The following is a 24,521-nucleotide window of genomic DNA, read 5'->3' as shown; positions in this document are numbered from 1 at the left end:
CCAAGGAATGAATGTCTCAGCAGTGGTAAAATTTAATAACTGAATCCCCGAGGAAAAGAGAGAAAGAGAGACATAATTTATTAGAAACTTTCAGTTTCAAGGCCTTTGCCTCTCTTTTATCCTTTCTGTAGGAAGTGATGTGAAGTAGACAATCATCTCCCAAAGGCCTTAATTCATCTTCTGAAGTCCCAAGGAACCTAGATACCAGAGCTTCACAAGACAGGCAACGTAGCCAGAACCCACAGATACTTAGGTTCTGACCTGTTGATACTGGATGTTTTAGCATATTACACCAGGACTGGGACAGATTTGAGGGGGGTAACTTGAGTCCAGCCTCTCATCTGCTGCCTTCCTTCTGTATCCTGTTATACAATGTGTTATTAACTCTATTAAGATGAATAAAAATAAAATGTGACCATGGTATTTTTAAGGGAAATAGTAGTGAACCAGGTGCTTTTTAATTATAATTTTTTAAATTATTTGACAAGGATCCCAATGCAGTGTCTTCTGTGCTATTGGTCTGGGTATTTGGAAGATAATGCACTGAAAAGCTAATAGAAGTGTATCTTTGAGTCTGTCTCACTCTGAACTCCCAGCTTGTAGAAATATACTAGCTACACCTATAATGAGATCTATACGCATTTTTTCTAACCCCTGTATTCATCTACATCCTCCAAAATGCCACACCATGTCACACCTGTGGTAACTGCTGAGACTTCTCCTTCCTCTTGGAGTTCCCTTCCCCTATTTGTACCTTGAAATCAAGGCCCAGATCCAACTAGATCCTTTCTGTTCTTCCCAGAGGTACCAGTTGCCATTGTGTTATGGTGCTAAGAACTACCACCAACTGCCAGGGCCGCTAGCATTCTGATGGAATAATGCTACTTTCTGCTGTGATTTAGAATTATCTGTGGTGCTGGAGAAGACTTTTGAGAGTCCCTTGGTCAGCAAGGAGATCAAACCAGTCAATCTGAAAGGAAATCAACCCTGAATATTCATTGGAAGGACTGATGTTGAAGCAGAAGCTCCAATACTTTGGCCACCTGATGCAAAGAGCCAACTCACTGGAAAAGACCCTGATGCTGGGAAAGACTGAGGGCAGGAGCAAAAGGGGGAGATAGAAAATGAGGTGGCTGGATGGTATCACCAACTCAATGGACATGAGTTTGAGCAAACTCTGGGAGATAGTGGAGGACAAGGAAGCCTGGTGAGCTGCAGTTCATGGGGTTGCAAAGAGTCAGACTTGACTTGGAGACTGAACAACAACAGAATTATCTGTGAGCTGCTAGAAAACAGACGTCATACTGTCTTCATCTTTGGACCTCACCCTCAGGGTCACCCACCCACAGTGAGATCAATAACACAGCCTTCTGGCCTCAGGGAAGAAGTCACAGGGGTGTGCAACTTGGAGGCACTGAGAACTCACAGGACTTTGACATCAGTGAGCACGCCAGCTTATCCCTCCTGCATTCCCAGCAGAGCCTGCTTTGAAAAATAACTAAAAGGAAACCCGCAGGCCCTGGAGTTTCTAGAAAAGAAATGACCATGATCAGACTACAGTTGCCATCAGCCTGCACTGTGGACCATTGGCTTCAGGTGTGCTCCGAGCTGCCGGCATAACTGGGCAGCGGGTATCACTGGGATGAGCACAGGACGACATACTGAGGTTTCCTGCTGACACAAATCAATAACAGCAGTGATGATCAGTCCATAGTCCTTGCCTGGGTCAGCGGGAGGCAACAAGGCAGTTCGTCCAGGATCACCAGTTCTGCAGGATTGTAGCCCGGCTCCATCACGTGCCAACCATATGACCTTGGAGAAGTGACCTCATCTTTCCAGCCTCAGTTTCCTCATTGTAAAGTGAGAATAATACGCACACCCATAAGTTTATTGTGGGGATTAAATGAGTTAATACATAAGAAGTGCTTAGAACAAGACCTGGGAAAAAGTAAATATTTGATAAATGGTTACTATTATTTAGAGTAATACTAACAGCAACTACTATTGTTCGAGGAAACATCTTTCTATTGGCTTCTTTTGTTGGGCAGATGAGCAGCAAGGGAGGCGGAGGTGGGTGGATAATAAAGGAGGCAGAAAAGGAAAAGCCCTGTAGGGACTGTGGGAATATGATTGCTAGGACTGGCTCAAATCCCGTGGACGGAGGAGCCTGGTAGGCTGAAGTCCATGGGGTCACGAAGAGTCGGACACAAGTGAGCGACTTCACTCTCACGCATTGGAGAAGGAAATGGCAATCCACTCCAGTGTTCTTGCCTGGAGAATCCCAGGGACGGGGGAGCCTGGTGGGCTGCCGTCTATGAGGTCGCACAGAGTTGGACACGACTGAAGCAACTTAGCAGCAGCAGCAGTAGCAGCAGCAGGACTGGCTCCATCATGATTTAGTTCTGTGACCAGGGACAAAATCATTTTTCCTCTCTGGACTTCAGTGTCTTCTCCTGTAAAATGATGTCATTGGATTAGATCAGAGTTTCCTAAACTGGGCAAAGCTTCAAAAAGTTTGGGGGAAGCTTTTAAAAAAAAGTCTTGTGACCCTCCCTGGCTGAAAGGTTAGCAGAAGTGCCCTTTCTTCCTTTCTGCTGTAGTCCTGAGTGGTTACTGCCGAAACAGGCGCATACATGAAACCGGACATAAAGTGGGCATTGTGAAGAACACTGATCATGGCATTTCAGACCAACCCTACAGCTATGCTTTGGTGACTGGAATTGATTGCTTTCCCTGCAAATGACAGCTGCCATAGGCAAGAAGAAAATTGTCAGCAGGTCAAAGATCAAGTTTTTGTGGAAATGTACATGACCACTTCATGCCCACAAGGCACTCTGTGGATATACCTTTGGACGAAACTGTTGTTGACAAAGATGTCATCAGAGACCCTGTTCTCAAACACAAGGCCTGACAAGAGGACAAGATCAAGTCCAAGGAGAGATACAAGACCAGCCAGAACAATTGGTTCTTCCAGAAGCTGAGGTGTTAGGTCTGTCTTGTTTCGGTCATTAAAAAAAAAAAAAACAGCAGGCCCCATTTCTAGTTTACTGAATTAGGCTCTGAAATTGTGGAGCCCAAAAATCGTGACTTGTTTTCAAGCTTTCTAGGTGAGCCTGATGCATCCAGCCAGTGCTTGGGAGCCCCTGGACTCAACCAAAGGCCTCAACCTCAGGGCCTTTTCACTTACCATTCTTTCTGCCTGAAAAGCTCTTCTCTTAAATGTGTCCTTTTCTTGTCCTCTTCATTCATGTCACTGCATAAATGTTACTTCTCAAAGAAAATCTTTCCACCCACTCCTATGGAATACAGTTTTCTTCCAACCACTGTCCCACCTCTTAACATGATTCTTTCCCCCATGACATTTCTCACTGCGACCTGACTGGTCATTCCTCTTCCTCACTGGAGTGTAAACTCCGTGGGGCGATGGCCTGGGTTTGTCCACCACTACATCCCAGCAGTTCTGGAGTGGTGCCTGGTACATAACTGGCACTTGGTAAATCCGTTTTGAATTCATAAATGAATGGATTGAATGAATGAATAACTGCATCAATGTTACCTCTGCCTGTGCGTCATAATGTGGAGTTGGCAAAGGTTAGCAGGGCCAGAGAAGGGGGCCCTGAAGTTCCCAGGACCATGGGACAGGCAGTTTCCCCAGGGAGAGTTTTTTAAGTCCAGCCGACTTCCTCAGTGCTGTGCTTTGGGGTTTCATTGTACTCAAATTTTCCAGGTGCTCACTTTTCGGGAAGATGAAGATAAACTTTTCAACTGTTGTTTCATGGAGGGGCGGGGAACTCTTCCCGATCTCCAGTATAGAACAATATATGCCAACAGACATGATGTCATTTGGTTTTAAAAAGGTGTTTGAGCTGGAAAATGTTTCCAAAAGCATTTTAGGAGGAGTTCATAAATGACTAATAAAATTTTTATTTGTGGGTTATTATCTAAAAAATACAGTACTGTATGAAATACTATTAAAGGTAAGGCTTTATGGGTTAGAATTATACTTCCAGATTTCTAGTGCTTTAAAAAATAAATATAGCGACCTAAGTCCATGAGCTTTAAAGGAAGAAGTCCTTTTTCCTATAACAACTCGTTGTTTGTTTACTTAGGAGGTGTAACTCAAACACGTACTCTCCTGGAGGGGTTTAAATTATCTAATTTCTGGCTCTACCAAAAATGCTGAAATATCATACCAGCAGCCTTGATTTTAACTGATTTGCCAAACCTAAAAGCTCTTGCTTTCCCTTCTGAATAGTATTTTTTCAAATTTTAGGGAAAGTAGATCAGAGGTCAGATAATTCATGAATGTAAAGAACATGTTTTCGATACTAATTAGTATTAGGTGAAGAAATTCTACTAATCACTTAAGCTTGGGAAGCATTGAGTTAATGAAAATTTTCAACAGGACTTGTCAGGGTCTTTAATATGCTAATATATGTGTGACTCTCCTGGAACAAAAATCAGGCAAAACATTTCCCCCAAAGTATTTGATCAGAGAATTCTTTATTCTCAGATTACCATTTAACTCCTTATGGATCCAACATTCCTCAGAACACAGTTTGAGAAATGCTGGCTTACAGAGGACTACTTTTGCCACCCTATGGACTGTAGCCTGCCAGGCTCCTCTATCCAGGGAATTCTCCAGGCAAGAATACTGGAGTGGGTTGTCATTCCCTGCCCCAGGGGATCTTCCCTACCCAGGAATCAAACCTGGGTCTCCTGCATTGCAGGTGAATTCTTTACCATCTGAGCCACCAGGGAAGCCCCGCTGAATTCTCATATATTATAATATGATTGATTCTCTGTTCAGAACCATGGATGACAAGTATGTATGAAACACCCAATGATGTTTCTGAACTCATTGGTGTTTTCTGCCCTTTGCTGAGCACATGAGAAATGAAGTAGATGGCATAGGGATGGTTTTGGTTTGGAGGATTGTTTGACAAATGTACATATGGATGAAATTCCATTTTTGGCTATGATGGAGTAAATGGGTATTGGACATGCCTTCCTACCAGAAGTAATGATTCAATGGGATGAAATATATGAAGCAATTCTTTTCAGGCATTGAGCAATAGACAACAGGATTGTGATCCTTGAGAGAAAAGAAACACATGAAGTGAACCTTACAGGCAACCTGGCTTTCTGTGTGGGAACAGATACCAGGTCATAGAGCAAGCTGGTGGAGCACCTGCAGAAGACAGCAAGCACACTTGGGCAAGGAGGCAGAGACTGGAGTTTTGGGAATGCTGAAGCAGCTGGAATTTGCAGAGCAGGGGACCAGTGAAGGGGAAGCTGTGCAGGAAGGGTGCCAGAGTTTTATCCTGGGGATTCCTTCTGGCTTCTTGGCGGAGAGCAGGGCTGTAAATTCATAGGACAAACCCCCACTGGCCTATCAGGGAACATGCATTATGGGGATGAAAACTGAACAGAGACACCAGACATCTTTAACACTGAAAAACGTGGGAGTTCCAGCCAAGAAGAGTGAAGAGATAGCTTGGTGAATGTCTTACCATTCAAGTGAGACTCTAGAAATCCCACGCCTTCTGAGAGAGGACCATGCCACAGAATAAGGTCCATACACAAAACACAAAGCTGAAATAGACCCACCCTAACAAATCCTTAACACAAGCCTCCACAAGATTGAGATTTCATATATATATGTTTTGACAGACTTTTATTTTAAGGAATTGGCTCTTGACTCATGCAATTGTGGGGCTTGGCAAGTCCAAAATTTGCATAGAGAAAGCCAGCAGGCTGGAAACTCTGGAAGGAGTTGATGCTGCAATCCTGAAGCAGAATATCTACTCTGAGAAACTTTTTTATTCTTAAAGCCTTCAACTGATTGGATAAGGCCCACTTATATTATCAAGGATGATCTCTGATCGCCTTTACTTAAAGTCAACTGATTGCAAATGTTAGCCATATCCACAAAATACCTTCACAGCAACACCTAGATTAGTTTTAGATTGAATAACTGGGTACTACGACAGAAGATGAGATGGCTGGATGGCATTGCTGACTCAATGGACGTGAGTCTGAGTGAACTCTGGGAGTTGGTGATGGACAGGGAGGCCTGGCGTGCTGTGATTCATGGGGTTGCGAAGAGTCGGACACGACTGAGCAACTGAACTGAACTGAACTGAGCAGTCTAGCTGAGCTGATATATAAAACTAACCATTACATCGTAATAACACTGTCAAAAATACTACAAGAAATAAACACTACAAATCGATATCCTTCATAAATATAGATGCAAAAATGCTTAACAGATATTGTGAAATCAAATCCAGCATTGTATAAAAAAGGATAACACAGTATGACTAAGTGAAGCTTATTCAGGAATATAGGATGGATTTAACATTCAAAAAGTGATCAATTTAATTTACCACATCAGCAGAATATAGAAAAATGCCACACAATATCTCAAAAATGAGTAAAAGGCATTTGACAAAGTTAAATATCCATTTATGATTTTAAAAATCTCTCAGCAAGCTAAAAATAAAATGTCTGACAAAGGATAACTATGAGAAATTCACATTAACATTGTACTTGATGGTAGATTACTGAATATTTTCTAAGATCAAGAACTAGGCAAAGTTGTCCACTCTCATCTCTTCTCTTCTGGTCAGTGCAATAAGGTGAAATAAAAAGTATAAAGATTGGAAAGAAAGAGGTAAAACTATTTTTATTTGTAGATGACATGAGTATGTATATGAAAATTCTGAAGGATCTGTAAAGCCACTAGTAGCATTATTGCTAATTAGTGAATTTAGCAACATAGCAAGCTACAAGGTCAAGTTACAAATATCAATTCTATTTTTTTCCCCATACTAATGACATTTAGAAGATAAACATTTCAAAACACCATTTACAATAGCATCAAAATACTTGAAACATTTAGGAATAAAGGTGAGCAAATATGTGCAAGACCTCTATATTAAAATTTATACAATATTATTGAAAAAAAAAAAGATATACCATGTTCATTAATTGAAAGGCTCAATGTAAAATCTTTCTCCCTCTTCCCAAGTTGATCTACAGATTTAACATAATCCCAATCAAAATCTCAACAAACTTTTTTGAACAAATTGATGAGCTGATTCTAAAATTTAAATAAGCATCCAAAGGACTAGAGTGGCCAAAATCATCTTTTAAAAGAAGAGAAAGATTAGAAAACCAACAATATCTGATTTTAAGATGTATTAAAAATCTATAACAATCAAGGCAAAGTAGTATTGGCATAAAGACAGACAAAAAAATGGGGGAGTCCAGGAATAGAGCACAAAGATACAGTCAATCAATCTATGACAAAGGCACCAGAGAAAGTGAATGGAGAACGTCTTCATCAAATGATTCTGGAACTGCTGGATAAACGCTTAGAAAAAACATAAACCTCAACCCTTACCTAACACCATACACAAAAAACTAATTTGAGATGAACTGTAGAGTTAATCACAAAAGCGAAAAGTGTAGAGCTGCTATAAAAAAGCATAGAGAAATGTCTTTACAGTCTTGGGTTAGACAAAGGCTTCTTAGATGGGACAGCAAAAGCACTAATCATAAAGAAAAAAATTGGATTTCATCAAAATAATAAGGTTTTTCTTACTAAAAAGATGCAATTAAGAAAGTAAAAGTCATAGACCAATAGAAAATATTTGCTATACCTATATTTTAGAAGAGACTTTTATCCAGAATATATAAAGAATACCTACAAATTAATAAGGAGAAAAGCCAATAAATAATAAGCAAAATACTTCAATAAAAATGGCAAGAAAAAATATATGCAAATGATAATAATTACAAGAAAAGAGAAATGCAAATTAACACCACAATGAGATTACCACTTCATACCCATTAGAACAGCTCATGTTAAAAAAGACTAACAACAGAAAATTTGTAAATCAACTATACTTCAATTAAAAAAAAAAAGACTGACAACATCCAATGTTTGTAAGGAGACAGAATTACTGAAACTTCTCACACCTTTCTTCTGGAAACATAAGATTTTACAACCACTTCAGAAAACTGGTAGGTTTTTAGTTTCTTTTAAAATTAAAAATACACCTAAGTTATGATTCACTCCTAGGTAATTGTCCAGGAGAAATAAAAACATATGCCCACAAAAGATCTTATGCAAGAAAGTTTATAGTAGCTTATTTCATAACAGCCCCAAACTGGAAACAACCTGAGATGTGATCAAGACAAGAATGGGTCCATTGTGGTGTCATTATACAATGGAATACTACGTATGCACGAAAGAGAATACACAGATAATACTCCATCACCTCACAGATGAGTCTCAAAAATACTATTTTGAGTGAAAGATGTCACACAAAAAGAATTTATGCCATATGATATCTTTGATATGGACTTCAAGAACAGCAAAACTAATACATAGTATTAAAAATTAAAACAGTGATTGCCTGGCAGGTGGTTATTGACAAGATGGGAGCAGGAAACTTCTGAAGTGGTGGGAATATTGTGTATCTTGATTGTTGTGTGGGTTAACAAGATGTGAATCATCCAGCTGGACACTTAAGATCTGTGCATCTCCCTGCATGTACATTTGACCTCTATAAAGTGGGAAGGGGAAGTGAAAGAGAAGGAGAAAACGAGATGGTGGGGGAAAACAAAGCTGAATTAAATTATCTTCTACCTGAAAGCATGCACACAGAGAGAGAGAAAATGTAAATTTGTGTAGGCCCTAAGTTCACTGTGCACTTGACCAGTGTTGCAAGAGTACTGTATACTTTAGATCCATTTCAATAGCTATCTTCAAATCTCATTATAAGAAAGGACTTTCCTCTATTCGTTTTCTGCTCTCTCGGGCTTTATTACCAAAATACCCACACATGTTTGAAAAGACACGGAACGCTAATTCTGAATTTCACACTTATTAGAATCCAAGAGAAATTGTTCATTGTTGACATTTTCAGATGTCATTTCCTGCCACAATTCTCTTCAGGAGAGGAAACTGGAAAGGAAATAACTCAACTCCTCCCTGGCCTCCTAACTCTGGCCACTTGACTTGAATCTAGTGTTTGATAGCAGAAAAAAAAAAAATATTTTTTTCAAGAATAAAGAAGCTATTATTTTAATTCTTAGACAACTTTTAAATTGACTTGATATCACCTTCCCATCATGACCAACCAAGTGATATTCTCAACAATAGCATCGCACTTCTTTAAGAAAGTGTACTGGTCACATCAAAATGTAACCACATGGAAATGAATTTCCCCTTTTCACTCTCTGTCCTTGGTTTCCATGGTAGAGGGCTAATTACCTTTTTAATAGTCCTAATTGATGGGCTTACAGATCATATCCTTCAGGCCCACTTGTGTGTATGGTGACGGTGGGGGTGGGGCAGCACTCCCTTTCTCTTGACCCCTAAGCTCCGGCTCCTCCCTATTGGAAGGAGGGTTGCTGGCTCCTGAAAGGACCATGCCTTGTGCTTCTCTGTTTGCAGGACTACCTGCAGCCCATTGTGGGCTGACCAGGAAGCCTCGCTTTGTCTTGGCCAATTGACACAGCTGCACACTCGGTAAATAGACTCAGATGTTGAGCTTTTGTTTGAAGGATCTTTTCAGATTAATGCAAAGAGAATTAGTTTTTAAAACTTAAGCCGGAGCCAGGATGAGTAGAATGGAGCTGTGAGCCATTGAATTCACGTCCACAAAATGAGACCACTGTCTTACAAGGGTGTTTATCCCCTGTTCCTTTGGGAGGTAACATGGAAGGGAGAGGCTCCCACTTATACCATTGTGAGGAGAAGATCTGACCAGTGATTATACCGGCTCCGGCTTCATCCTCCAAGGGAAGAGAGCCCTACCTTTGTTAAGTAAATGCAGAGGCTGCAAAATATTTGTCTACAATTGACTTGAGTTTTCTTATTTCCAGACCATAACAGGTTCTGATAAATGGTCCAAGCAGATCCATGGCCCACAGCAAAGACAATTTTAACAGACTGGACAACATTCTGGACTTGGATCCTGCATCTCAGATTTTCCAATCTTCCCCTTTCAGAGCACCCAATCGAGTCCTCACCTATGGGCTCATTCTGAACCATTCCCTGTTGGGACACAAGTGTCAAGAATGGCTCCCAACTAGCATCTGGTCTCTTGAGGTGGAATGGTGCCCTGGAAAATACCACTTCACTTAGCACAGCTTGGAACTTTAGTCCCAATGTTGTGATTAGAAAGTATTATACTCCTTGCCTCTCTGAGACTTCAGTCAGTTCAGTCACTCAGTCATGTCTGACTCTTTGTGACCCCATGAACTGCAGCACACCAGGCTTCCTTGTCTATCACCAACTCCTGGAGTTTACTCAAACTCATGTCCATTGAGTCCGTGATGCCATCCAACCATCTCATCCTCTGTCATCCCCTTCTCCTCCTGCTTTCAATCTTTCTCAGCATCAGGGTCTTTTCCAAGGAGTCAGTTCTTTGCATCAGGAGGCCAAAGTATTGGAGTTCCAACTTCAGCATCAGTCCTTCCAATGAACACTCAGGACTAATATCCTTTAGGATGGACTGGTTGGATCTCCTTGCAGTTCGAGGGACTCTCAAGAGTCTTCTCCAACACCACAGTTCAAAAGCATCAATTTTTTGGCACTCAGCTTTCTTTATAGTGCAACCCTCACATCCATACATGACTACTGGAAAAACCATAGCTTTGACTAGATGGACCTTTGTTGGCAAAGTAATGTCTCTGCTTTTAATATGCTGTCTAGGTTGGTAATAACTTTCCTGCCAAGGAGCAAGTGTCTTTTAATTTCATGGCTGCAGTCACCATCTGCAGTGATTTTGGAGCCCAAAAAAATAAAGTCTGTCACTGTTTCCATTGCTTCCCATCTATTTGTCATGAAATGACTTACAGACTCATTTTTCTCAAGCGTCAGATTGGGTTGGTTACTTCTCTTTGCTAACAGTTCCACATTCTTAGGAAGGCAGATCAATGCTGTAGAAAGAATGTGGCCTTCACTCACAGAGATCTGAATTCAAATCCTGCCTGTGCTACTTACTAGCTGGGAGCACCCAGACAAGTCATTGCTCTGAGCACAGATGTCCTCACCATGACAATTACAGTATGATTGCTTGTCTCATGGTGTTGTTGGGATGGAAAGAGATTCCTCGTATATACGTGAACATAAGAAGCATATTGCCTAGAGGATTGTAGAGTCCACAACATGCCAGCTCTTCCTCTCCAGGTCTCTGCTTCCCAAAGACTTTTTTCAAGGACTTTAAAAGATATCAAATGGAAAAAGCACCTAGTGAATTGTAAAGTATGCATATATGAAGCAATGTTCCTTCATTACACTAAACATACAATAAAAACTGAGGAATGGTTGTTGGTGGGCACCCCGACCCTAACCTTGTCAAGCACCTCTTTCCCTCCCCCAGCTTCAGCATCTGAGTGACTGTCAGCCCACCCATACCACTGCCTCCCTGCTCCCTGCATACACACTCACTATACTAAAAAAGAACTGCTGCCAAAGCAGAATGATGCATAGGAAAGATGAAGGGAGCCATCCTAGAAGAAAATAGGCATCAGTAATCCAAAAATGACAGTTTCATAAATGAGGTATAGACGGGGTGATAGATATTTAATAACATCTTTCCCAAAGGACAACGGACTCCTCCTTGATCCAGGCTATGGGACTGAATAAAAAAAAAAATGCTGTTCCTTCTTTACTTTATGGAGGCCCTAACCAACCTGGGTTCCCCACCATGTGTTCCCCATAAAGTACTTTCTGCTGAAGAGTCAGGACACCAGGCCAGGCCTGTCACCAGTTCACTATGGGCCTGTGGTCCCCCCACATAGGAGAGTTTTATGAACCTTAAGGGCCCTCCCTAAGCTAAGCATCCAAAACTCTAATTCCCCTGCAGTTTCCCGAAAGGAAGGATGTGAGGGCAGAGACATGGGTTTTGAACCAGCTCCAACAATCAAGAAAAGTGCTGACAGGATGGAACTGCACTGTGGAAACCTGCATCAGCCCCTAGGTTGAGTCAGATGTCAAGTTTTGACCAACAGGTCCGTTATGCTCTAAGAAATGAATCCTGGAAAATAAATCTGTGCTTTGGGGAAATCATAAGAGAAATTTTGGTTGATTGAGATTTAAATTCCAAGATATACACCTAAACCATACCCTAGTGTTACTTTCTTTTGTGACTTAGAAGGCGATAAGTAGAAACTTCTCACTCTGACCGAGGACTCCGCAGGGGAGGTCAGAAGTAAGGCATCTTGCAGAGCTTTGAGCTCACCAGCAAACCTTTCTGAGCCTCAGTTCCTTTCTCTGTAGTAAGAGGGTGGGTCTTCCTCAAGGACTCTTCCTTCAATGAAGAGAAGGGCAAGACAAAGAAACAGGGAACAGCTTAGTGCTGCCCCATCTCCTACCTGTTCCAACCCCTCGCTATAGAGCAAAGGGATAGGTCTATGTTTCATGAATGGGCCACGTCCATCCTCGGGGCTGTTGAACAGTTAACCTTGGAAACGTTGGTACTCCCTGTCCTGCTCTAGCTAGAAGTCAGCACTGAGAACTTGGACCTGAAATGCTCAGATGGAAGGCAGCATGGTCAGTATTTGAGAACACTGAAACAGGGAGGGCTGAAGCACGTCTTGGAGAGTTGGAAAAAACAAATAATTCTGAGGCTTCCCTGGTGGTCCAGTGGCTAAGACTCCGCCCTCCCAATGTTGGGGGCCTGGGTTTGATCCCTGGTCGGGGAACTAGATCCTATACGCCACAACTAAGTGTTCGCATGATGCAACTGAAAGATCCTGCATGCTACAACAAAGACCTGGTGTTGCCAAATAAATAAATACATATATAAATGAGCAAATAATTCTGAGCCTGGACCAGGGGCTACAATGTGTGTGTCACCTGCCTTGCTTAAACAGTGCAATTAAGGAGCAGCAGGCTGGGCGTCAGGAGGCCAGCTGCTGCTTCTGTCTCTCCACTTTGGGCCCCAGTCTCTTCATCTGTAAGGGAAAGGGCAGGGGAAGATGATTTCTAGGGGCCCATCTAGCTCCAACTTTCTGAATCACCCAAAAAAACAGCTCAGTAGCCATTCTCCTTATCCAGGTCTCTTGAACCTGATTTCAGAAGTAAAGAATTATGACAGCCGAGTCTCAGAGGAGCATTCTTTGATTCAGAGGATTTTGGCCCTCTGGCTCAGTTTCTAAATCTCGCCCAGTGGGCCATGTCCCATGTTCCTGCTTGGCTCAACCAGCCTGGAGGTGGGCAAAGGTGGCTTCTGCTGGTGTCCATGATAGAATGAGTGGATAAAGTTATTTCCCCTGCCCACTGGAAGGCTCCCCAGAGGGGCTGGAATTTGACCTGTGTCTTAAGGGAGGCAGAAGAAAGTCACTGAATGAACAATCCAGGTAAAGGCAGCCAGCCCCCACAGTTCATAGCGTTGCATGAACAGTCTCAGACTGTGTAGTGAATTCCCGGCTGTAACAAATAGCCCCCATAGCGTACGGTGCTTTACACCCCACAGACACTGATTTCATGCTTGTACATAGGATGGGTGGGACAGCCACCCTCCACCCATCATTTTCAGTTTTGAGCTGCCATTTTTAACATTTAGCTTTGAAAGCTGCCCAAAGGATCATCTCCACTCCAGGCAGCCAAACAGGGCAAAGAGCATGGAGCTGGCCCTTGTCACTTCCCCTCACTGTGTCTACTACTAGGGGACCTGAAAAATAGAGATGTGTGACCAGGAAACATATGGCAACATGACTTTAGGGGAATGTCAGCCTCTGCCACAGTCTGATCCACTCCTCAGGGACGGATCAGAGACAAAAGCAGCCAGAGGCCCAGGCAAGGCAAGGGGGAGAGGAGAGAAGTGTGGGGCTCCTGGGAGCAGCACTCTGGGGGCAGGCAGACATGCGGCTGACTCAGCCAGCTTCATTTTTGGTAAGCCAATTACCCTCTGATGGGATAGAGAGTCCTGGAACCCCACGGTGGAGAGGGCCTCCATGTTGCTCCGGATGTTTATGGGAAGGAGAGAGAAGGACTGTGACAAGACTGACTTTTCACAGGCAGCCCTCAGGCCTCCCAGGATAAAGTTTGGAAAACCCCTGGCTTCCCCTGGCATTGCCCTTGGCCCTCGGCCCCTCCTCCTGCCCAGTTTTTCAGTCCCTCGTTCTGGGCGGGCTCCAGTGGCCAGGCCGTCGCCCGGCCTGACACCTCGGCTCAGTGCCCAGCCTGTGGGCCACTTGGGGCTCGAGTTACTGGTGGGAGCTAATTCAGGAGCCTGGCCCAGCCCTGTGGCTTTGATGGGATTTCATCACCCGCCTGCGCCTCTTGGCTGGGTGCCTGGGAGAGCACAGTGTTGCCCTGGGCTCTCTGCTGCTACCAAGGAGAGGCACCCCTCTCTGAACAGAGGAGGACCTGGAGGCGAGGTTTGGGGTCCCAGGGTCCACCCTGCCTCAGAATCCAGCCTGCACCAAAGCCACTGCCTTCACCCAATTTTCCCAAGAGGCAGAGACAAGATAAAGGACAGAGAATTAACACTGAACAACTTGTTAATGATTTTATGGCAGGTTAAATAAAATGTCTCAAATAAAACTACAGGAGACCTTCTTTAACCTTACCAGGCTGTAAATATGTATTAACTCAATCACTATCAGCAATTAAAGCCTAGTTTGGGAACAGTGACCTGAGACAAAAAATAAAAAAGACATGGTCATCCTGGGAAATGAATCCAGAATAAAAGGAATTTCTTCCACCTTAGCTAATGAGCAGCTGTATACGGATGGAAATGAAGGCCTTTGCTTTCATACCGCTCATGCCTGGAGGAGAGGGAAGGTCCCCTTTACGGAGGGAGGGCTCTTGGAAGCATATTAGGGACGTTGTTACAATGCAAATGAGGAAGACCGTTGTGTTTGGGTGGTTTAAGGGTTTAGTAAAAGGAGTAACATTTCAATTAGTGGGGGAAGGAATGAGAACCTGCCTCAAAGAGGCTTAATTGGCAACTTGGCTTTCCCAGGGGGCTTTGAAGTCGCCTTGGAGATGGAAGGTTTTCAGAGATGGGTGGAGAATAGAGCAAAGTGCAGGGCCCCGGGGTGGTGGGAGTGAGAGGGCAGGTGGGGATGCACAGAAGATGAACCTCAGCACGCCACCCAGTCCAGTGCTTGCTCCGAACTTCAAGGCTCCTGGACCCATTGCCCAGGGTATTTCACCCAATTCCCCCGGAGGGTCAGGACTGGTCCCTTTCTAAAGCAGTCTTGGTGAAACCACCTCACTTTTAAGGACTGCAATCTTAACCTCACCAGAGTGGAATTCCTTTTTTCTTCTCAAGAGTCCCTTTTGCTTGGTCTCTAAGTCCAGCTCAGCAGACTGGGGAATTCAACTCCTAATTGCTGTGTTTTTGGGGGAAGGGTGTGCAATATCGCATACAAATGTGTATTTTCTGTATGTGACTTCCAGGGAGGAGGAGACTAGGTGTGTGCATTATTGCCTACAAATGTGTATTTTCTCTCTCTGCGTACGTGTGTGTGTGTATCGGAGGACTGCAGGGTCTAAAGATTCAAGTATGACTTGACCTGAAGGCAAGGGATTGAACCACTGACTGTTCAAGGAAGATAGCTCCGATTTTGCTACCAATGAGGTCCAGATGGGCATCTTTCTACTGTCTTCCTTTGCTGTTGCACACTCCTGTGAGCCGCAGTCAGAACAGTTCAGGAGTCACTCAGGTCTTCACGTATCTTGATGCACTTGAGGCTTTATTCTCAATCCACGTATTCACAAGGTATGATGAATTTTTTTTTCAATATAGAAGAACTCTCCAAAGGGGATATTACAGATAACATGCCAAGATAATTGTTTGAAATGAAATTTGGAAGAAAATTCAACTAACCCTGTGTTTTAGTTGAAAGATAGCCATCTGACCAGGGGTTTGGAGAGCCAGCCAAACCAAGGCTCCCAAGTGGTGGGCTGGTCTTTCTGAACTAGAAAAAAAATAAAAGAATGAAGAACTGCACAGTGACCCCCACAGCTCCCTAGGTTCTCTGGATGTTGACTTTGGGGAGGACACACTTAACTGTGCCAAGTAAGCACCCGTGGATGTGGACTGGACTGTGCTGGAGGCATGACCCATGAACCCCGAGCTGGAGGACACAATTACCCTCCGTTTGAAGCAATCGGCCCCAAACATGCCCTTGCTCCGGGCTCTCTCCCTCTGTCCTCCCTGCTCTGGACTCTCTCTCTCTGTCCTCCCTGATCCCGTGGGTGGCTTTTCCTGGAACGCTGGCTCATATCTCTGGAGCCTGTGGTTTGGGGATCGCCATTAGCCAACTACAACAGGGCCTGGAGAGTTTACTTCAGCGCTAAAATGGAAACGGGACCCACCCTTGGGGTAATACTCAACCCTCTGCAGGTCTCAGCGGGGGCCTTTAACAAGTGACCCTCTTTCCACCCCCTCACCTCGGGTGCCTGTGTAGCATGACCACTCCTCTCCCCAGCCTCTTCCCTTGCTGCTTTCCCAGAATTAAGACTGAAGGAAAATACAGGATCTGTCTGCACCCAGCACATTCCTGTATCCTGGGCAACCTGAGCCAGCCAGCGACCACAGCGGCATACCCAGTCTCCACACCACTGTGAGGACACAAAACCCAGGACTCAGCAGAGCAGCATCCGCTTCTGATAACTGCCATGCAGACAGGCGATTCTGCAGCAGTGATGAACCAGTCACTCAGCAACGCCAGGCTCTTCAGCCCCTGGAACGCATTACTGACTGTTGCTGTTTAGTCACCAAGTTGTGCTGGACTCTCTGTGACCCCATGCACTGTAGCTCACCAGGCTCCTCCACCCATGGGATTTTCCAGGCAAGAACACTGGAGTGGGTTGCTGTTTCCTTCTCCTGAGGATCTTCCCCATCTAGGGATAGAACCCGTAGGTGGACTCTTTACTACTGAGCCACCTGGGAAGCCCATTACTGACTCTAAGCTGCTGCTGCTGCTGCTAAGTCACTTCAGTCGTGTCCAACTCTGTGCGACCCCATAGACGGCAGCCCACCAGGCTCCTCCACCCATGGGATTTTCCAGGCAAGAGTACTGGAGTGGGGTGCCATTTCCTTCTCCTGAGGATCTTCCCCACCTAGGGATAGAACCCATAGGTGGACTCTTTACCACTGAGCCACCTGGGAAGCCCATTACTGACTCTAAGCTGAGACAATATAGAATCCATGTGCTAGAAAGGACCTTAACAGAATCCTAACCAATCTGTGCATAAGAAACTTGGGTCAAGAGAGGTGAAGAGACCTGCTAGATACCAGCAGGGAGTAAAGGGCAGAGTTGAGATTCAAACCCAGGTGGTGGGTCTGAGGCCAGTGCCTACCTTCTTATAATGTTAAATCCCAGTGTCTACTTTCCAATGGGTGTCTACCTTGGCTGGCATGGAAATCAGTTTGTAAAAACCTGCAAAGGAAGAAAGAGAGAAAAGTAGGCTGCAAGGCAAAAGGAAGCCTGTAAGCATCTGTCATAGGTCTTCTTGTAATGGATTAGCAAGACAGCATTATATATTCCTGCCCAGCCAAAGGAGCACTGTGCATATTTTCTCTACTTCTTCAAACCCTTTGTTACCATCAAAGCTGCTTCTGTGGTACTTTGTTTAATATTTAGGAGAAAATTCTCCTGCTAGATCATCATTTCCAAAATGCACTTCTCAGTATCCAAAATATTTCTATATCCAACGTCACACAACCTGTAAGGGCAAACAACAGGTTTTATTTATCACTTGTATTATCTACAAAGTGGAAATGCATCCTTCAGAGGTGAAGTCACTCGTCCAAACCCATCCTCTTCAAAAATGGCTCATACAGACTAGATTCCAAGGCTTCCAACACTTGGCAGCATCCTTGTCTCCAGCAGGAAACACCCGGGCTTCTGACAATATCTCGTTATTTACTGGTCCCCTTTGGGGAACAATGAAATCAACGTTCCTTTGAAGCATGAGAGTTTGGATAGATGACATTGTGCATTGGTCACCGTCACTGCCTCCCCTCCCCTCTTCCAGCTGGTATTCAGGCGGCAAAGGCTGTTCTGAATCTGCAGTCCCAAGCCTACCCTCCCCATCAGAGTCCAGGGTACCCGCAGTGCCCTTCTGAACCTCTGTTCTGGAATGAAGGAGCAGAGCTTTCAGTCTCCCATTTTAAAGGAACAGGACAAGAGGAAACACATCCGTCAATGGGGAGTGATGGAGAGGAGATAAAATCTTTTCCTCAGTTTTGCTGCCTGAGAGTTTCTTCCACATAATATGAGGAAAGAAGTAAGGAACTAAAGGTGGAAAATATGAGCTAATACATGGTGCTCACTCCCCAGACTAGAGTCTTGCCAGTAGAGCAGATAACAAAATATTTCAGAGAAGAGGCAAGCAGCAAATAAAACCCCAAAAGGATAAGAATTACTTCCTCACAAATGTCTCCAAAAACAAAAAATGCCAAGGACGCAAAGTACGTGCTGCTTAGACCTAACCTAGGAGCACCGAACTCATATTCGAAATCTCTTGATACTAAAAAATAATGTTTAGACAGAAATGAGTTCCTCTTGAACAATCCCACTTTTGTGTCTACCAAGCTCAAGTGGGCTTTTCTATAGAACACACCAAAATTTTCAGTTGGAAAATTGGGTGTGTGTCCACACTATGTGTAAAGCTTGTATCTTAGTTGAAACTCTTACCCACCTCTCATCTGGAAAGTGGCGATGGCCTCCCCGGCCCTGGTCTTGAACCCGCCTCCACGCTGCTGTCTAGCACATCTGACCACTTCCGGCGTTGACAGGGACCTGCCCAGGACTCCCCATCAGCCATGACATAAAGCCCGCCTCATAGATGAAGTCCTCCCCTCCCTCTTCCATCTCAGTGCTCATCGTTTCCAGACTCACAGTTCATGCTGCAGCAACACGGGGTTCTTCAGTGTTTCTTGTCCGCGTTGCGGTTGCTTCTCTCCTCCACAGCTTCACTAACACCGGAGCCTCTGTGGAGAACACCACCTATCCCTCCAGGAACACAGAATGCATCCTGCCTGCTTCTTGTTCTCCCACAAGGCCCTGGACACACCTGCATCTCACACTTAACTGATTTGATTTTGTGTCTTTACTTGATTCTGTGCAAAACAACAACTTTCTATTAAGGAATAAAATAAATAAAAAACTGCTCAACTCTTAAGTTTGCAACCTGTTGAATGTTTAGACATTTTTAACCTGCTCCCTAGACAAGAAACAGCCATTACATTTTTGAGGTCGGAGGCTAAGGTTTGATCATCTTTGTAACTTCAGCACCAAGCATGATGGCTGGCAGGCAGGTACTTAACAAGTTGTGGCTGAATAGATCAAAGAATGGTTCTCTCCCTGTCTCTTCATCTCTGTTTGACTCACCTTTTCTACTAATTCTCCCTTAACCTGAGTTGCTTAGCTCAGCAAATAATTCAAAATTTCTTGCTCAATTTTTGGGAGGCTGAATTCTGAGTGATGAGGTTATGAAGAAGTGTTGGTGGTTGGGAGCAGGGGTAGGGTCAGCTTGGATTCTGAGCACCAACCCTGGATATGCAACTTGGTAAAATCCAAGGGCTAAGCGTGAGGATAAATAAGTATTTTCTCTTTATAGACTTCATACTATAATCACTGTGAAAGCTTGCCATCAGTTAAGAAAAAATGAAGAAAGCACATATCAGCCTTTTTGTTTCATATCTAAGAAGAGGGACACGTGGCATTTATTTCTTCCAACCTTAGCTTCTTGTGCCAGGCGTTAGCATCACCTCATCAACAGCTGGTACCACACCTGAGAAGGGAAGAGTCCATTCTACCTACACCCATGAAAGCAGTTATAGGATGTGCAACATAGGGTAATGCAATGTAGAGTAATGCTTCCTAAATGCTAACATCCCCATCCACATACTCTTCTGTGAAGCCCACAACAGGAAACGGTTAACCTACCATTTACTTAGCACTTACTGTGTGTCAGGCACTGGGCTAAGCAACCACTTATATATGTATCCTCATACTTATTCTTCACAGGTACTCTCTCACATGGATAATATTATCCCCATTTTATAGATGAGAAGACTGAGCCATTAAAGCTGGGTTTGATCCTGTATCTTCGATTCCAAAGCCTGTGATGATAACCACTGTGCTTAACGCTAGGGCTAGCTCTGTGCCTCCATGGTCCCTGATTCAGATGAGGACATTATAGTGCTGAGACTGAGAATCCCTGATCTAGAAGATGCCCCCAAATGAACCTATGAACCTGGGAACACTGATGGACTAGATTCATGTTCAGGTGGGCCTCATGAGCAGAGCGAGAGAAGGTCCATCCTGACGGCTTGCTCCACAGTCTCCATCTCACTGCTGGGAACCCAGGTGCAATGAATTCTTATGGTGCAGGGTTGCAGCTTGAATTGCTTTTTTAACTGAAGTATAGTTGATGTACACTGTTACATATGGGTATACAATATAGTGATTCACAGTTCTTAAATGTTACAGTCCATTTAGAGTTATTATAAAATATTGGCTATATGCCCTGTGTTGTACAGTGCACCCCTGAGCCTATCTTATACCCAATCGTTGGATGTCCCACTCCTCCACACTTATGTTGCCCCTCCCCACTTCCCTCTCCACTGGTAACAACTTGTTTGTTCTGCATATCTGTGAGTCCACTTCTTTTTTGCTACATTCACTAGCTTTTTATATTTTTTATATTTCACATATAAGTGATATTATACGGTATTGGTCTTTCTCTGTCTCACTTATTCCACTTAGAATAATGTTGCTGCATGTGGCAAAATTTTATTCTCTTTTAAGGCAGCCTGAATTCTTATGGTGGATTTTCTCCTGGGGAGTTAGAGCTTTATGTTCACCCAAGGTCTTATTTTGAAAGAGGTATTTTATGGTTGGGGGAGCAGGGGTGGAGACGAGGGTTCACAATGAATGGGGATTGAAGTATGGAAACAAGTTACTCTTTCCATGGCAGCCAAGGGAGACAGATCCTTCTGGCATGAAGGAGAACCGCTCCTCTGAGGAGCAAGTTTGAGACCAGCTGGGGTTTCCTCAGCAAAATGCTCGACAAAAGAGAAAGCTCTCCTCTCTCTGGTCTGATGCTCCTTGCAGAGAGATATGTCATCCTGGGAACTTGCCCAGCATCCCTAGGGATCCCCAGGAAGGGACATTCTGGCCTTCAGAGCCGTGACCAAGCCAGGGAGCCTGGCTCATGCTCACCATCCTCAGGCCCACTCCCTGGCTTGAGGACAGACACAAAGCCACCCTGTTTCCTGGCCCAGACCTCTAATGAGCCCCCCTGCTCCCCACCACTCAGACATCCCCTGTTTACACTCTGCTCTCCAGCCAGACCTAATCCCTGGGCTCCGGATCTGCACTTAATCCTGTTTCTGTATATCCTCTAGATCAATACATGTTAATAATAGTCATCACCGTGGGTAAGAACCTTGTTTGAGAAATTCTGAGCCCTTCAGCTTTGGTGCCAACAGGAGAAAATATGAAATGGGAAACCCAAACATTTACAAATACACCAAAATGTTTGGTTCAGGCTGCCTAATGTAAATAAGAGAAAGCCCAGGAGACACTCATTTTCCTGGGACTCAATCTTTTGTCCCAAATAAAGATTGACTTAAAAAAAAAACCTAAGTCACCAGTCCCTGTTTCTTTCTCACTTGCGGGGGCCATAAGATCTTTTTCATGTATTTTGCTTCAACACTATTGTATTTCTTCTGCACTTTGAAACTGAACCCCTCTCTTTGATGGATATTAGCAAAACGTGCTTTCGTGTCTTCCTAATGAACTTTCACTTGGAAAATACCCCAAGCGAGGAAGATGCTAGAAGGGTAACGATATTTTGTTTAAAGCAAAGCGGACCCTTGCTTCTGATTTCCCCCTCTTTGGTCCACCCCAGAGGAATCATCAGCCAAGAATCACAGATGGGATCATTTACAGTTTTACTTTCAAGCTCCCCAATCCTTTAAGATTGTGTTTACTCGGTCAAAGGCTTAAGACCAGCCAGTGTGAGCCGCCTGACAGCCCCATCTCGCTGGCTCTCCGATACTCAGATTGGGATTAAATCTGTACTGATCTGTCAGAAAGTGATTGATGGAGAAGTTTCTTTGTGATGTTCGAGGTAAACCTGAGAAGACGGAAGTGGACATGGAGGCAATATGCTTTTAGAGACATATCAACCCTTGCTGAGAGGAGACCAGGACAATGGTCCTGCAATAATCACTGGCTAAACAAAAGGAAAATGGAAGACAGCTTGGTGCCACAGCCTCCTTTAATTGGGGCTGTTATTATTATTCTTATTTTTAACAACCGTGGGGAACAGTTTTCTAAAATCCAATTGACATTAATTTTCAAAGTGTAAGCATAGAAGAAATAAGTAAGCAGCAAAACTCAAAGCCGTTAGTGCACAGATTGAGTTTCTCATTTTCTCCTCAATGAGTGTTTCCTTAGGGAGAAATTAGCTATAATAATCAATATTTTTTGTGAATATGAATGTGTTCCACAGCTGGACAATTCAGCAGAAACCAAGTACAGTTGTCAAGGTCACTGATTTCTCAGGGTAGCCAGTAGAAAACTGAGCAGATTGGACCTCTGGAAGCCTGCCTTCTTCTCCTTGCTTAGTGATTTGCTAGTTGTAAAGGCGTGGGCGGGTCTTTGCCTTTTGATTCTGCTTCCTCATCTATAAAATGGGGACACTCAAGTTCCCTCCTTCATGGATTTGTTCTGGGCATCAAACAAGGCCCTGAAGGTGACAGCACAGAGCGGTCCCTGATACTTGATGGGTCTCACCATCCACCTTAGTATGTGAGCTTTCGAAGCAGAGGTTCCCTCCTCAGACAACGTCACCCACCGGTTGTCATTTAAACATTCCCAGCTCTGGGACTCAGGGTTTCTCACCCCTGTGCTTTTGCTTGTGCTGCTTATGTCAGCCTGGAGTGCCCACCTCCCATTTCCCTCTTCTGTGTTTCCCAAATGCCCTCCTCTCTCAAGGCTCAATTCAAGTACTAACTCCTCCGCACAAGTTCTCTCCCGCCCCCAGAAAAAGACCACACCCGCTCTGAGTTCCTGCTGCGCTTACCTTTTGCAGCTTTCACTTCTTTGTCTTCATTCAGTGATTTCTGTGCATCATCTGACCTTTTCCACCATTTCGCTGTGGCAGTTGTCAGAACAGAGACAAGTCTGGCGCCTTGGACCCTATGGGTACTCACTATTTGTTAAAGAAATGAGAACTGCCATAATCACATTCCTTATCCAAAGTTTATTTAAAAAGCAGCTACACTAGTCCTTTGCGCTGGAACCACGTTCACTGAAACATGTACAGAAACTCTTGTGTCCTGACTTAGCGGTTACCAGGGAACCGCGCAAGTGGGGACACATTCTAAGAGGCACGTGTTTTAGTCAACTGATACTGTTCAAAGCTAGGATTGCCTGCATATTCAAACAGTAACTATATACCATAAATGTGATCCATCTAATCATGTGAAAAAGAATTCCAGCAAGTCGTGTGCATTGAGGGCAGCCAGCCATATACATCAAACTAAGAACTCATAGAGCATCTCATAAATCAGAGCCTTGGCAGAAAACAGCAGTGCATTTCCAGTCTCAGAGCGGGAGGGGTTCAAATGATGGAATGACCATGTTGTTCCCATTTCAGAACCATTACAGTGGCTTATTGAAGGCTGTTTATGGAAGCCATTTCTGGGGACAGGAGGCAGTCTGAAATGTGTAGCTTAGATGCTGAGAGACGGTCATTTCTGGCATGTTAATAGCTTCAGGGACAATTTATAATCTGATATTTATAATATGAATGGTCTGAGGAATGCCTTAAAACCCGCTAAAATTGAATAAACATCAACTTCCCTGGTGTTCTGTGGTTTCCCACAGTGAACACTGTGACTGGCACAGAGAAACTCACAAGTCAATACCTTTTAAGCCACTATAAAAGCATGAGACTGCTCAGCAAATCTAAACATGTTGGGTTTATGTACTCTACAAAAGAAAGGGGCAAAGGAAAATGGAAACAATGGAAGATTACGGTAAACACAATTTGAGGCAACTTTAAAGGGAGCAGGGCTGATAATGCAGAGGCATAAGGGGTTGGGGGGTGGGGGGCACACAGAGCCCGAGACCCAGAGTGAGGACCTCGAAGCTGTGTTTCTGGGTCGGCTGATGAGCTACTGGAAGGTTCCGAGAGGCAGTTTTGCTGGTCTTGGTTCCCAGCACCTTCACCAAAAATCAAGGGGAGTGTTCAATAATGCTCAAAGTCCACCGAAGACAAGATGTAATGGGATGAACGTAGGTGTGGGAACCTGCAAACCAGCTCATTTTCCTCAGTTTCCCAAGTGGTGTCCTCGCCCAGGTTGGAGAACCTCACTGAGGCTCATTCTTAGGACAAGGGAGAAGAGTCATGGAGGGGAGTCAGGAGCTCTGAGCCATGCTCTCAGAGAATTTCAAGACTGTAAAAGTGACCTTATTTAGAAGTAGGGTCTCTGGGAAGTGAAGTGAAAGTTGCTCAG

The 24,521-nt window shown here is 44.1% G+C and overlaps 1 long non-coding RNA gene across 4 annotated transcripts; it reads right to left on the bottom strand.

The window, feature by feature from the left end:
• Positions 1 to 1,596: 1,596 nt before the first annotated feature.
• LOC138987986 (uncharacterized) lies at positions 1,597 to 23,334 on the bottom strand. 4 transcript variants are annotated; one of them, XR_011464328.1, is made up of 5 exons: positions 23,084 to 23,334; positions 18,686 to 18,977; positions 17,342 to 17,421; positions 15,864 to 15,954; positions 1,597 to 2,453 (listed from the first exon to the last, which is right to left on the bottom strand). It is a non-coding gene; the product is annotated as an uncharacterized lncRNA (long non-coding RNA). The 4 variants fall into 4 exon arrangements; XR_011464327.1 differs by having other exon boundaries at positions 1,599 to 2,453; positions 18,886 to 18,977; XR_011464326.1 differs by lacking the exon at positions 15,864 to 15,954 and having other exon boundaries at positions 1,599 to 2,453.
• Between the last annotated feature and the right edge of the window lie 1,187 nt (positions 23,335 to 24,521).

This window comes from Bos mutus, chromosome 1 (genome assembly GCF_027580195.1).
Source record: "Bos mutus isolate GX-2022 chromosome 1, NWIPB_WYAK_1.1, whole genome shotgun sequence".
Lineage (NCBI taxonomy): Eukaryota > Metazoa > Chordata > Mammalia > Artiodactyla > Bovidae > Bos > Bos mutus.
Note: the sequence above shows the minus strand (reverse complement) of the source record. Positions and strands in the feature narration are given on the sequence as shown.